This window comes from Capra hircus, chromosome 6 (genome assembly GCF_001704415.2).
Source record: "Capra hircus breed San Clemente chromosome 6, ASM170441v1, whole genome shotgun sequence".
Taxonomy (NCBI): domain Eukaryota; kingdom Metazoa; phylum Chordata; class Mammalia; order Artiodactyla; family Bovidae; genus Capra; species Capra hircus.
This window is the reverse complement of record NC_030813.1, coordinates 115,756,994-115,769,106: the sequence shown is the minus strand read 5'-3', so window position 1 is coordinate 115,769,106 and position 12,113 is coordinate 115,756,994.

Here is a 12,113-nt window from a genome sequence, read left to right as displayed (position 1 = left end):
GTCTACCCGCCATGTGCCCACTCCCGAGCGGGGCCTCTGGCAGGCCCCCCGGCTGCAGCGCTGGGACGGGGGCAGGGCGGCTGGGTCATGAAGGGAGCAGGAGCCTGAGACCCAGAGCCCGGCCAGGCCTGGCAGACTGGCCGCCATGAGCGCAGGGCGGGACGCCAACCTCACCTGTGTGCCCACGGAGTCTTTGCCAGGACAGGGCACCAGTGAGCGCCCATCCTGGCAGGAGCCACGGTGTCGGCAGAAGAAGCTGGGGGGTGGGAGGCACGGGGAGGGTGAGGGTCTCCAGAACACTGGGGTCACAGCGAGTGGGCCTGAGGGGCCTCCCAGACGTGTGCCTGTGTGCCTGGCCCAGGGCTGATCCCCAGGCAGGGTGGGGCCCCGGGGCTCCTGTCTGTCTGCGCCCGCCCCCTCCCAGGGCCCAGGGCTGGGTCCCCGACAGGTCCAGGGGGCAGCGGTGCTGCCAGGGGCCGTGGTGGGGCCGTGAACTCTGAGTAGACCCCTGTCCAGACCCCTACCCGCCGCCGCTCAGCCCGTCCCCAGCCATCAGCAGGCCTGGGCCCTGAGGCCCGATGATGGCGCCACACGCCCGGCCGTCGGCTCTTTAGTTCACGGGCACCTTCACGGCTCCACGCGCTCCCCGGGGTCAGCGGGGACAGACCCACCCAGTCTCTGCCCTGGTGGAGTCAGCCTTCTGGCTGGGGGTCAGGTGGGCAAGCGGAGAATGAGGAATGAATGGGAAACGCAGAGGTCGTCGGTGGGGGTGACCGCGGTGGGGCGGGGGCTGGGCAGGCGCAGAGGTCGTCGGTGGGGGTGACCGCAGCAGGGGCGGGGGGTGGGCAGGGAGGCAGGGCTGCAGCTGCTTGTGGGGGTTCCTGGGGGCCCCTGCGGCCAGCAAGGTCCAGCCACTTCCTCACAGCGCCCTGCCCACCGCTGCACACCATGCTGGCTCCCCACCCACCAGGCTTCCCGGCCTGGGGTGCCCGCTGTCCATGAAGGCCTGCTGGGTAGAGGGTCCTTGGTGCCCGAGGGCCAGAGGCTGGCCCCTGCCCAGGGAGGGGCCGGCCCCGTACCCTGGCCAGGCTCTGCCCCTTCTTGAAGCACAGGCAAGCCCCTCAGCCTCTCCCAGCCGTGGGAGGTCACAGGCCAAAGACCCACAGGCTCCTCTGAGCCCGGTATACAGCCTCCTACCAGAGTCCAGCCCCACGCCGCGGGCCAGGGCTACCAAGTGGGTTCTCCCCGCGAGGAAGGGGGCGCCTCTCGCCCGAGCCCCGCGCCGGGCAGGCGCCAAGGAACCGGAAACGCACGCCCGGCCACTCAGCGTCCCCGTGCTCCTGCCCCCCCTCGCCGTGAGGGCCTCGCCATGGGCCGTCCTGGGGGTCCGGGGGCTTCCTAGAGGAGCGGGGGTGCCGGGGGCCTCTCTCCTGAAGGCAGCACCGGAAGCCCCGCCTGGCCCTGCCAGGAGGGTCTCGACATGCCCTGGGGCGGCCAAGCCCAGCCCAAGGGCTGTGGGGCAGGCAGGTGAGGCCAGGTGCCTGCCCTGACGTGCCCACCCGCTCCCCACTCCAGGTGCTGGCGCACCCGCCTGCACGGAGCGTGATCTCATCCCCCCACCCTGCAGGGCGGGCTGCACAGGGCCCACCCCACGCGAGGAGACTTGCCCACGGTCACGCCCCAGCCCTGCCCTGGTCACCCGCCCTCCTCCGCTTCCTGGGGGCCGGGCTCCAAGCCCACGTGTCCTCACACAGACAGCGACCACCAGGCCGGCCCGATGGGGGAGCCCAGGGTGGACACAGCAGGCAGCAGAGATGGGGCCCCTAGTGGTGCCAGGGCCGGCGAGTCGGGGGACCAGTCTTGTCTGGTCTGCGTCCTGGAGGGGAGGCCTCGGGGCCTGGGCGGAGGGAGGCCAGGAGGGGGAGCCAGGAGGGCGAGCCGGGGGGTGGGGGGGTGCCCAGGAGGGCGGGCATGCACAGTTGTTGTTGCTGCCCTGAGCCCTCTTGCCAAGCAGGAAGTGCCAGGGGCTCTCCCCGCGGGCTGCTGGCCAGGCCTCCCCGCACTTCTGGGAACCCCCTCCCCGCAGGCTCGGGCAGCAGGAATGCACCCTCACCCCGGCCCAGGCTTGTCTGGCCCCCCAGCGCCCCACCGGAGGCCTGACACACCCTCCCCGGCCGGGACGGCCTGGGGAAGCAGCTTCCTGGAGGAAGTTGTCTTGGGCCTTGCCAGTGGCCCGACCGGGGAGAGGCCTGGGGCCAGGACATGCTGGGGGCTGCACTGGGGCTGGGCTGGGGCCAAGCTGGGGCAGGAGTGGGGACAGGGTGCCAGGGCCCAGGGCAGGGCTTCCCCAGCCGCCCCTCCGCCACGCGGGCCGTGGACCCCCTCAAACCTCGGCCCCCGGCTCCTGACCTCCACCTTCGGTTCTCAGAGGAACCCCCCCCCGAGTGCTGCCCCCACAGCTGCACTTTCTGGAGAGCCTCGGGGTGGAGGGAGGGAGAGGCTTCTCAGCCGGTGCTGGTCAGGACGCTGACCACCGGGCCGGGCCACACCAGACGCGGGCAGGGCCGCGGGGACCCTGCGGGGAGGCCCTGGGTGCCCAAGCCGGGCGTGGAGGGGCGGCGGCCGCAAGGTGGATACGAGGGGCTGGGGCCCCTGACCCCCACGGTCCTGGGTTAGGGGCAGGGTGACGTGGCCCCGCTAGACCCGGACAGACCGTCTGTCCCACCTGCATCCAGCCTGCCCACTGGGACAAAGGCTCCTCCCGATGGAAGAGCAGCCTCAGGGCGGGCAGGCAGGGGCCCCGTCGGCCAGAGCCTGTGGTGCACTCTGGGGCCCACCCGGCCTGGGGCCTGTGCTGGGGTCCTGGGTCGGGTCTGGGGGGCCGGCCCGCTGCCCCTTCCCCTCGAGGGGCTGTGATGGGGAGGGGGGCCAGAGACCTGCGGCTCCCTTGCAGCCCCGAGGGGAACAGCAGAGGGAGGGTCAGAGAGGCTCCTTGGAGAAGGAGGGGGTCCCAGGGCCCGCCCAGCACACACCTGCCCCGTGGGCTCCGCCAGCAGGGGCCACCGTCTCTGGCAGCTTCGCTGGGCAGGTCTCAGGCCCCGGACGCCTGGAGCCAGTGGTTTGTGGAGGCACCTGGGCTGCAGGTGGGGCTGGTACCACGCACCCAGACCCACCCTGGGCCACACACCCTCCCTGGGGGCCAAGATGCCCCTCGGATCTCCCAGGTGGGCTGCTTGGGGAAGAAGGGCCCCATCCCGCCAGGGAGGCTCCCCGGGGTGGGGGATGAGGCCTGGAGGATGAAGAAGCGGAAGGGAAGGGGTGCTCCGGGGAGGAGGGGAGGATGAAGCTGGGGACTCCCATCCACCGCTCAGCAGGCCACCCTCCCCGGAGAGGACAGGGCCCCTCTGGCCGGGGGCAGCAGGCCGGGGCAGCTGTGACCCAGCGGGCTCAGAGGGGCCATCCGTGCGTGCGATGCCCCGGCCCCACGTCAGAGTGATCTGGTTTCATAACCAGCCTGGATTCCTCCCCAGCCAAGGAAGGAGCAGAAAAACCCAATATATTTTAATTATATCTTTGAGGGCCACGGGCGCAATCATTTCCAGATGGGGACCCCGCTGATGGCCGCTCCGTGCTGGGCCTGGGGTGGGGGGTGGGGCCAGGCCCCACTGGGGCGACGGTGGCCCCTGCCGCCCAGGGCTCACTGCCCGCTCCCCGCCCGACCGGGAGCAGCCGTCGTCAGCCACGACTTCGGTTCTGCAGACGGGGAGGCCGGGGCCTGGACCTTCTGGGCCGCAAAGCCTGCCACAGCAGCCAGTTACCTGAGCTGGGGGCCCTTCCAAGCTGTGAGGGCGGCTGGCCCAGGCCCCGGAGGGGGCAAGCAGGAGCCTGAGCATCAGGGCCGGGGGCCACTCACCAAGGGCCCGGATCAGGAGGGGCCTGGACCACGCTGCCCAGGAGAGGCCCGACTCCCAGACCCTGTCCGGCCCCCCCCGAGACAGGGATGCACCCAGCAGGGGCTGGCCAAGGCCTGGGGTGGTCAGGACCTGGCTGAGGGCACTGATGGGCAGCTGGAGGCCCTGGTTTCCCCCCTACACACACACACACACAGACACACAGACCCAGCCCCCAGGAGCAGTGCACGCCCGGGGTGGGCCACAGATGAAGGTCAGTGGGCAGTCAGCAGTCAGCAACGCGGCTTCCAAAGTCCGCCCCTGGTGAGGTGTGCCCGCTCAGCCTCTCTGGCTCTGCCCGCGGACACAGCGCTGCTGTCTGCCTGGGACCCCCATCTGCACTCTGGCACATCCCCACCCAGCTCAGCCCTGCTCAGAGGGCGGGGCAGCCACAGGCCCCCGCGTGGTGAGGCGGCGCTGGGCCAGACGGCAAGGGGCCTCGAGGGGCCGCAATCATGTCTGCCGCTGCTTCCGCCTGGGGACCCCATCACCTCTGAGGAGGAGATGGCGGGAGGAGGGTGTGAGGGGCGACCCTGTGCCGCTGGGATGTTGGTGACGGCCAAGCTGGCCGGCGCGGGAAGGCGGGCCGGCCATCAAACCCAGGGGCCTGGAGCCAGTGCGGCAGGCCTTCCCTGCCCTGCCAGCGCCCGGCCTCAGTGGCCCGCCTGCCGGCAAGGTGGGCACCAAGCAGAGGGTCCCCTCTGGAGCGTCCAGGGCACAGAGGGCTGGCGGCGTCCCGGGGGACCCCGGCACCCTGGGCTTCTGCCTCGGCTTCCCCTACTTCAGCTCCCGGGGGAGGCGCCGCCCTGACCCCCACTTTCTCCCCGCTAGCCTGGCCCATCTCCTCACAAACCACCCCAAACCCCAGAGGGTGGGCTGGCTTGGCCCCGGCCAGGCTCCACTGCCCAGCAAGGAGGCCAGGGATTCAGGAAGACCACGTGAGGCTGCCCAGGAGACGCTGCCCGCCCGCTCAGTGACCCTGGGGTGGCCTGGGGGAGCGGAGGCTGGCAGGGTTGAGGTGGGGGCCCCCGCCGCAGACGTGACATCATCTTTCGGCCTTGCGCCCACTGGGAGCAGCGGCAGCGGGGTGGTGGGCGGTTCTCGGGGCCCACTGAGGCAGGCAAGGCGCTCCCCACCCCCTGTATGCCCGCCGTTGGTCCCAACTCTGCTCCAGGCCCCTGGGTGGGGCCCAGATCCCAGGGCCAGAAGCCCCAGCCACGCAGAAACTCTCCCCTCCCAGCGTTTCCCTCCTCAGGGCCCCTGCGCTCCATCCCCAAGGCCGCCAGGCCCAGGCAGAAGCCCAGCCACCCTCTCCATGGGCGGGGGGATCGGGCAAAGTGCTCTCTCCCCTGGGACTCCCGCCGCCTTCCTGGCGGCTCTGAACACCGCACTCACCCCGTGTGGGGCTCCAGAATTCCGGGAGACACGCTTCCATTTCTGGGCTCATCCTCCAGGGACTCAGCCCTCCACCCACCGTACCGTGTGCCCACCAGCCGCTCCCACCTCCTCGACGGCAGTGTGCGCTCCGCCCCTGCACCGGCCCCCCCGCGCCCCCACTGTGGCCTCGCGGACCCTGCTCCTCTGCCTGCCATACCCCACCTCGCCACGGGACCCAGCGTCCATCGAGGGCTTCCCGGGGCCCTCCATCCACGTGACAAACACCTGCTGACCCCACACTGCGCTGTCCCCGGGGCTGCAAGGAGCTGGCACGACAGAGCGACTTTCACCTTCATCCTCTGACCTCGCACCACGGGGTCACAGGCACGGCTGGGGACCAGTGCTTCTGCCCTGGGGGAGGCGGGTGGCGGGCTTCCCCAGGCAGATGGCAGGTGTCGGGTGAGACTTTGGGGGCCAAGACCAGGGGAAAACGTGGTGAGAGCCAGTCCTGGGACGCATCCGCACGTGCGGGGAGAGCCTGGGACCCCGAGGAGGAAGTTGAGGGAGGCTCGCCTTGGAACGGCCGGCCGGGTCAGGAAAGGCGACGCGTCCCTCTCTGTCGCGGGGCCTCGGGGCAGGCCTGAACGAACCCCTCCGGCCTGGGCCTGCCTCAGGCCCACAGGGTGGGGGAACCTCACAGAAGGCTCCAGCCAGGATAAGGGGGGCACAGGCCCCCCCACACAGCCCTGCAGCCTGGGGTTCCGGGAAGGCCGGGCCGGGACAGGCCTCGGCAGGATGGAGGTAGCGGCAGGCGCGGGCTGAGCGTCTCGAGAGCGCCCCCCCACCCGCTCCGCCCACCCCGGGGGCTCGAGGGCCAGCACGTCCACCCACAGCCTGCCACCCCCGCGCTGCAGGCGCCCGGCCTCTGCCCGCTGCCACTGCCGCTCGGCTCCAGCCAGGCCGTGAGAGAGAGAGTCGGTTTGAAGGTGTCCCTCCCAGATGGATTGTGAGGGGGCTGGCTGAGGACGGCTGCCTCCTCCCCTCCCCTTGGGAGCACTTGGAGGCCCAGGGGAGGGCTGGACACTTGGGGTCCCCACCCCCCACTGCCCAGGGGGCACCCCCACCCTCACACGTCCCCCAGGCAAAGGGGTCTCCCTGAGGAGAAGGGGTCACACACAGGAGTCCTCCCCGCTGGCAGGCCTTCCAGGGGTCCCCGAGCTGTGGAGCCCGCCCCACCAGCCTTTTCACCTGCAGGCCGCCCAAGGCCCTCGGTGCCCACCCTCCTGGCCCCGGGGCACCCCCCAGCCCTTTCCCAGGCAGAGATAACCTGTTGGAGCCACACATGAACTTCCCAGCCCAAGGCCCTGATTAGCAGCAAATCCCAGGAAGTCCCCGCCCCATCCTGAAACCCCATCTGACCGGGCTCAGCCCAGGCGGAGATCCCACCCATCCGGGGCAGGCCCAGAGGGAACAGTGCCCACTTCAGGGGTGGGGTGCCTGCAGGGCCCATGGCACCCCCACTCTGAGTTGGCTCTGGAAAAGCAAAAGCTTCCCTGGGGGCACCCCTAACTGGAGACCAAAGGGGGATCCCAGGTCCTGGTGTGGCTGGAGCAGTGCCCCACAGGTGCCCAGTGGTGAGGTCAGTGCCCTGTAGGTGCCCAGTGTTGAGAGGTCAATGCCCCACAGGTGCCCAGTGGTGAGAATTCGGTGCCCTGTAGGTGCCCAGTGGTGAGCGGTCAGCGCCCCACAGCTGCCCACTGGTGAGAGGTCAGTGCCCCGTAGGTGCCCAGTGGTGAGAGGTCAGCGCCCCGTAGGTGCCCAGTGGTGAGAGATCAGTGCCCCACAGGTGTCCAGTGGTGAGCGGTCAGTGCCCCACAGGTGCCCAGTGGTGAGGGTCAGCACCCTACAGGTGCCCAGTGGTGAGGGTCAGCGCCCTACAGGTGCCCAGTGGTGAGGGTCAGTGCCCCATAAGTGCCAGTGGTGAGGGTCAGCGCCCTACAGGCACCCAGTGGTGAGAGGTCAGTGCCCTGTAGGTGCCCAGTGGTGAGAGGTCAGTGCCAGTGGTGAGGGTCAGTGCCCTACAAGGGCCCGGTGGTGAGAGGTCAGCGCCCCATAGGTGCCCAGTGGTGAGAGATCAGTGCCCCACAGGTGTCCAGTGGTGAGCGATCAGTGCCCCACAGGTGCCCAGTGGTGAGGGTCAGCGCCCTACAGGTGCCCAGTGGTGAGGGTCAGTGCCCCATAAGTGCCAGTGGTGAGGGTCAGCGCCCTACAAGTGCCCAGTGGTGAGAGGTCAGTGCCAGTGGTGAGGGTCAGTGCCCTACAAGGGCCCAGTGGTGAGAGGTCAGCGCCCCATAGGTGCCCAGTGGTGAGAGGTCAGCGCCCCATAGGTGCCCAGTGGTGAGAGGTCAGCGCCCCGTAGGTGCCCAGTGGTGAGAGGTCAGTGCCAGTGGTGAGGGTCAGTGCCCTACAAGGGCCCGGTGGTGAGAGGTCAGCGCCCCATAGGTGCCCTGTGGTGAGAGGTCAGTGCCCCACAGGTGCCCAGTGGTGAGAGGTCAGCGCCTCATAGGTGCCCAGTGGAGAGGGTTAGCGCCCCACAGTTGCCTGGTGGTGAGAGGTCAGTGCCCCATAAGTGCCCAGTGGTGACGGTCAGTGCCCCATAAGTGCCCAGTGGTGAGGGTCAGCGCCCCACAGGGGCCAAGTGGTAAGAGGTCAGTGCCCCGTAAGTGCCCAGTGGTGAGGGGCAGCACCCCACAGGTGCCCGGTGGTGAGGGCAGCACCCCACAGGTGCCCAGTGGTGAGGGCAGCACCCCACAGGTGCCCGGTGGTGAGGGCAGCACCCCACAGGTGTCTGGTGGTGAGGGGCAGTGAAGACGCTGATTCATGGTTTTCTGTGCCCCCTCTGTTCTGGTGCCCTCCCAGGGTCCCTCCCCAGGCTGGACTCCTCCTTTGAAGTGGTGCAGGGCTATGCAGAGAGAGCGTAGGGCCTTGAAGGCAGAGCCCGCCTCCCTGGAGGTGGGACAGAGACCAGCACCCCCAGGAGGCTGCGAGGAGGGCGAGGAGACACTGGGAGCATCAGAAAGGTCAGCGGGGTCTCGTGGACCGACCCCCATGGCCTTCGCTAAGTGAGGGGCCCTCCACCCACACCGGCCAGCTCCTTGGGCCCTGTGACAGCACCCCCGGCTCCTAGTGGAGCTCAGACTGTGGGGTTGGAAGAGGGCTGGGGGCAAGCAGGCCAGGGCAGCCCCCACCTGGGGCCTTCTGCGGCGGGCCCTAAGCTGGGTGTCCTGGCTGCAGTCGCCCTCAGGAGGGTGCCGGGGGTACCTGGGCACTGGAGGCTCCACGGCACGGGAGGGTGGGCAGGGTCAGACCCCCAGACCTCAGCGGGGGGCTTCGAGCCTGGCCAGGGGGCACAGGGCTGGAGGGGGTTCGCAGTGACCGCAGGGCGTGGCGGGAGTGGCCCTCTGTTGCCCGGGGGGATGTGTGGGGCGCCAACGGGCAGATGACTTAATCACAGGCTGGCTTTGTCCCTGGGCGTCCGCCCCCCCGCCTGGGTCCTCCGCCCGCCGCATGCCCCCACCCCCACCCGGCTCCTAGCAACCTTCAGTGGAGCATGGGCAAATGCGGGGGGCTGGGGGCTCGCTGCCACGGGCCTGGGAACAGCCCAGGGGTGGCCGGGGGGTGCGTCAGGGCGGATCCGTCCCAGGCTGGGCCTGGGGGCCACCCGCCCGGCCTGGCCCGTGCCAGCCCCCGGGGAGGGCGTCCTGGGAGCGGCTCTGGGCTGGCACCCTGGCAGAGGAGGCGCCAGGGCTGGGGGACTTTGTGTGCTATGCCCCTCGCTTCCTGGGCCCCCACCCGGCCGGTCCTGTCAGACTCTTAGAAAGCGAGACAAAGGCCCGGGAGGCCCCAGGAGGGCTGGGACACAGGCAGGAGATGGGGTTTTAATGACTGACTGTAACGGCGGGGCCACAGGCAGCTGCTTAACCCCGTCGGGCCCTCGCCCGGGGCTGCCCACGCTGCCAGGCCCCACCACTGACCCCAACAGGCTGGGAAGGAAGGGCAAACTCTCTCCTCCAAAAAGACCCAGGTCTTGGATGCCCCCAGCCTGGGCAGCCCACATCCAGTCCCCCACCCGCAGTGCTGGGTGACACAGAGGCCCCGGACAGCCCCAGACACCTGCCTGCAACACCCTGACCCTGTCCGCCCAGGGCTGTGGACGGTCCTCCCTGCTGCCTGGCCTGCGACCCTGCCCACCGAGTGTCACCTGCAGAGGGGGGACCACCCCCTCCTACACAAAGCCCCCACGGCACACCTGGGCAGAGGGAAACCGGAGCCCTTGAGGACCCAAGAAACAGTGTGAGCCAGTCGGAAGGCCAGTGGCCGCCTCCCTCCGCACAGTTCAGTGGCCTTTTCACCACCTTGCTCCGTCTCTCCAAGATGGGCACACCCCAGGGGGCAGGCTGGGTGTGGGTGGGTGTCTCCCACGCTCCTCGGTGAGCGATGGAGGGGGTCCCAGGGCACCTTGAGCATCCTGCGTGTGGTCCTGCCCAGTGGGGCCTGGCGTTTGGCAAAGGAGCTGCCCACGTCTGCCAGGGGCTCGGCCACTGAATGGACCACGGGGGCCAGGTGGATGCAAGGAAGCCAGTGAGGGGCCCTTGCGATGGCCCAGGAGTGTGGAGAGGAGGCCGAGGTCCATCCGGGGGTGCCCTGGTGTTTACAGGGTGACCAGACACAAGGAGGACTCTGGGGGTGGGCCTGAGAGCAGGGCTGGGGGCTGGGCGGGGGCTGGCACCAGGAGCCAGCATGACCCTCGCAGTCTCGGCACCAACCAGGGTGTCCATTACGGTGCGGACGCGCAGGGAGCATGCCGTCCATGTCCGTGTTCCTGTGCGTCCCCGCGCCCCCATGTCCCCAGCGTCCCATCCAAGTTCCTCCGTGCTCATGCTTGGTGCACGCCTGCAGGCCTGCGTGTGCTGACCCAGAGCAGGGCCTGGGCCTACAAACGCCCACGGACACGCGTGTGGCCGCCATGTCCACGTCCACGGGCAGTAGGCCCCTCTACGAGGACTGGCCACAGCCCGGGGCCTCCATGGGAGCCCCCCCCCCCCGAGTCCTGCCCGATAGCGTGCCCCCTGCCTGGGGTCCTGAGCCTCAGCCTCTCTCCAGGGACCCCAGTGCCTCTTGGAGAAGGCCTGGCCCCAAATGGACACCCTCACCCCGTCGCCCTCGGGCCAGGGGTCCCAGGGTGGGAAAAGCAGCCCGCACACACCGCCGTTTCAACGAGTAGAGCCACGTCCTGGCCGCGAGCCCGCCCTGGACCTGGAAGCCTCCAGGCAGGACGTCGTTACCGGGATGCGATCAAGGCCCGCTCCTCCAGGCGGGCGGTGCTCCCGGGGGAACCTGACGTCCGGCTGACGGGACGGGGCTGTCAGGGCTGGCCACTGGGCGGTGGCCGCGGGCCGCCGGGGCGCCAGCGGGCGGCCTGTTTCCAGCCGGGGTTCCGCGGGGTTTCCACCCGTCCTCACAGGGAAGGCGCCGGGCCGGGGGAGGGCGCGCGCGCGGCCGCCGGCGGGGGGGCCGGCATAAATGGCCCCAGTCATGCGGCCGCGGCGAGTGCGCGGAGGAGAGGCTATAAATTACCCGGCCGGGCCGCGCCGCCGCGCGGGAGGGGCAGGGGGGCGCGGCGCTCCGTAAATCGGCCCTTTCACCACTGGAGGCCGCGCACGAAAGAAAAACTTTGTTTTATTAAAGCAACATCAGGGCTGTGGCCGGGCGGCCGCGAGGCGCCGGCGGCCAGCCTGGGCACCGGGCGGGCGGGGGGCTCCGCCGCACCCGGGCCGGGAGAAAGGCCCCTTCAAGAGGGACCGGCCCTTAGCCCAGGGGGCACGCAGCGGCCTCGCCAGAGCCCGTCAGAGCCTGAGACACGGCAAGGTCCCCGCTGCTCCCAGAGCGCGTGGGGGTCTGCGCCCAGAGCCGAGCAAGGAGACTCCTGCCCTGGGCCGCGCGGGCCGACCCCTCTGCCCCTCAGAGCAGCGGCCCCCGGGGCCACAACTCGAGCTGCCCTCAGGGGTCCCCCACCCCAGCCAGCCTCCACCCACTCCTGGATGCTCCAGCTCTGGGGAGAGAGCCGCAGAGTGGCCTGGGATAATATTTAGACGGTTTAAGTGGAAGTGAGCGGGCTCATCTCCATTCCCTGCAGACCCAGGCTTGCTGGGCGAGAGGCGACCCCGGGGTGGTGGGTGGGCTGCTCCCACGAGTCACCCCTCCAGGGTGGCCCTTCACGGCCTCTAGCCCTGCTGCCCCAGCTGCTTGACCCGGCAGGGGCTCCCTGAGCGGGGTCCTGGGCCCCCCAGCTCCTCCAGAGCGCCCCCTCCTCACTCCGAGCCCCATAAAGGTGCAGTGGGCATCGCAGCTGGAGCTCCCACGTTGCCTGCATGCTGCCGGGTGACAGCTGCCCGCAGGACAGCACCTGGCTCGTCTCTGGTGCAGGGCGAAGTCTGCTCTGGGCTTTCCGGGCACCTCGGCTGGACACAGGGCCTGGTGGGCTTCCTTGTGAGCTGCCGCCCCCTTCGCTCCAGAATGCCCATCAGACTGGCCCAGGGCTGTCACCCGCCCGGGTCCCATCCGGCCCCCCGCCCCCTTCAGTCCTGGGAGCCAGTGCCTTCCTGACTCCAGCCCTGCGCTCAGGGTGACTGCAGGTTCTCAGGGGCACAAAGAGCTGGAAGAAGGTGCCCTGCTGGGACCCAGACTTGCGCCCAGGCAGCTCCTCGTCTCTGGGGGCCCTGGCAA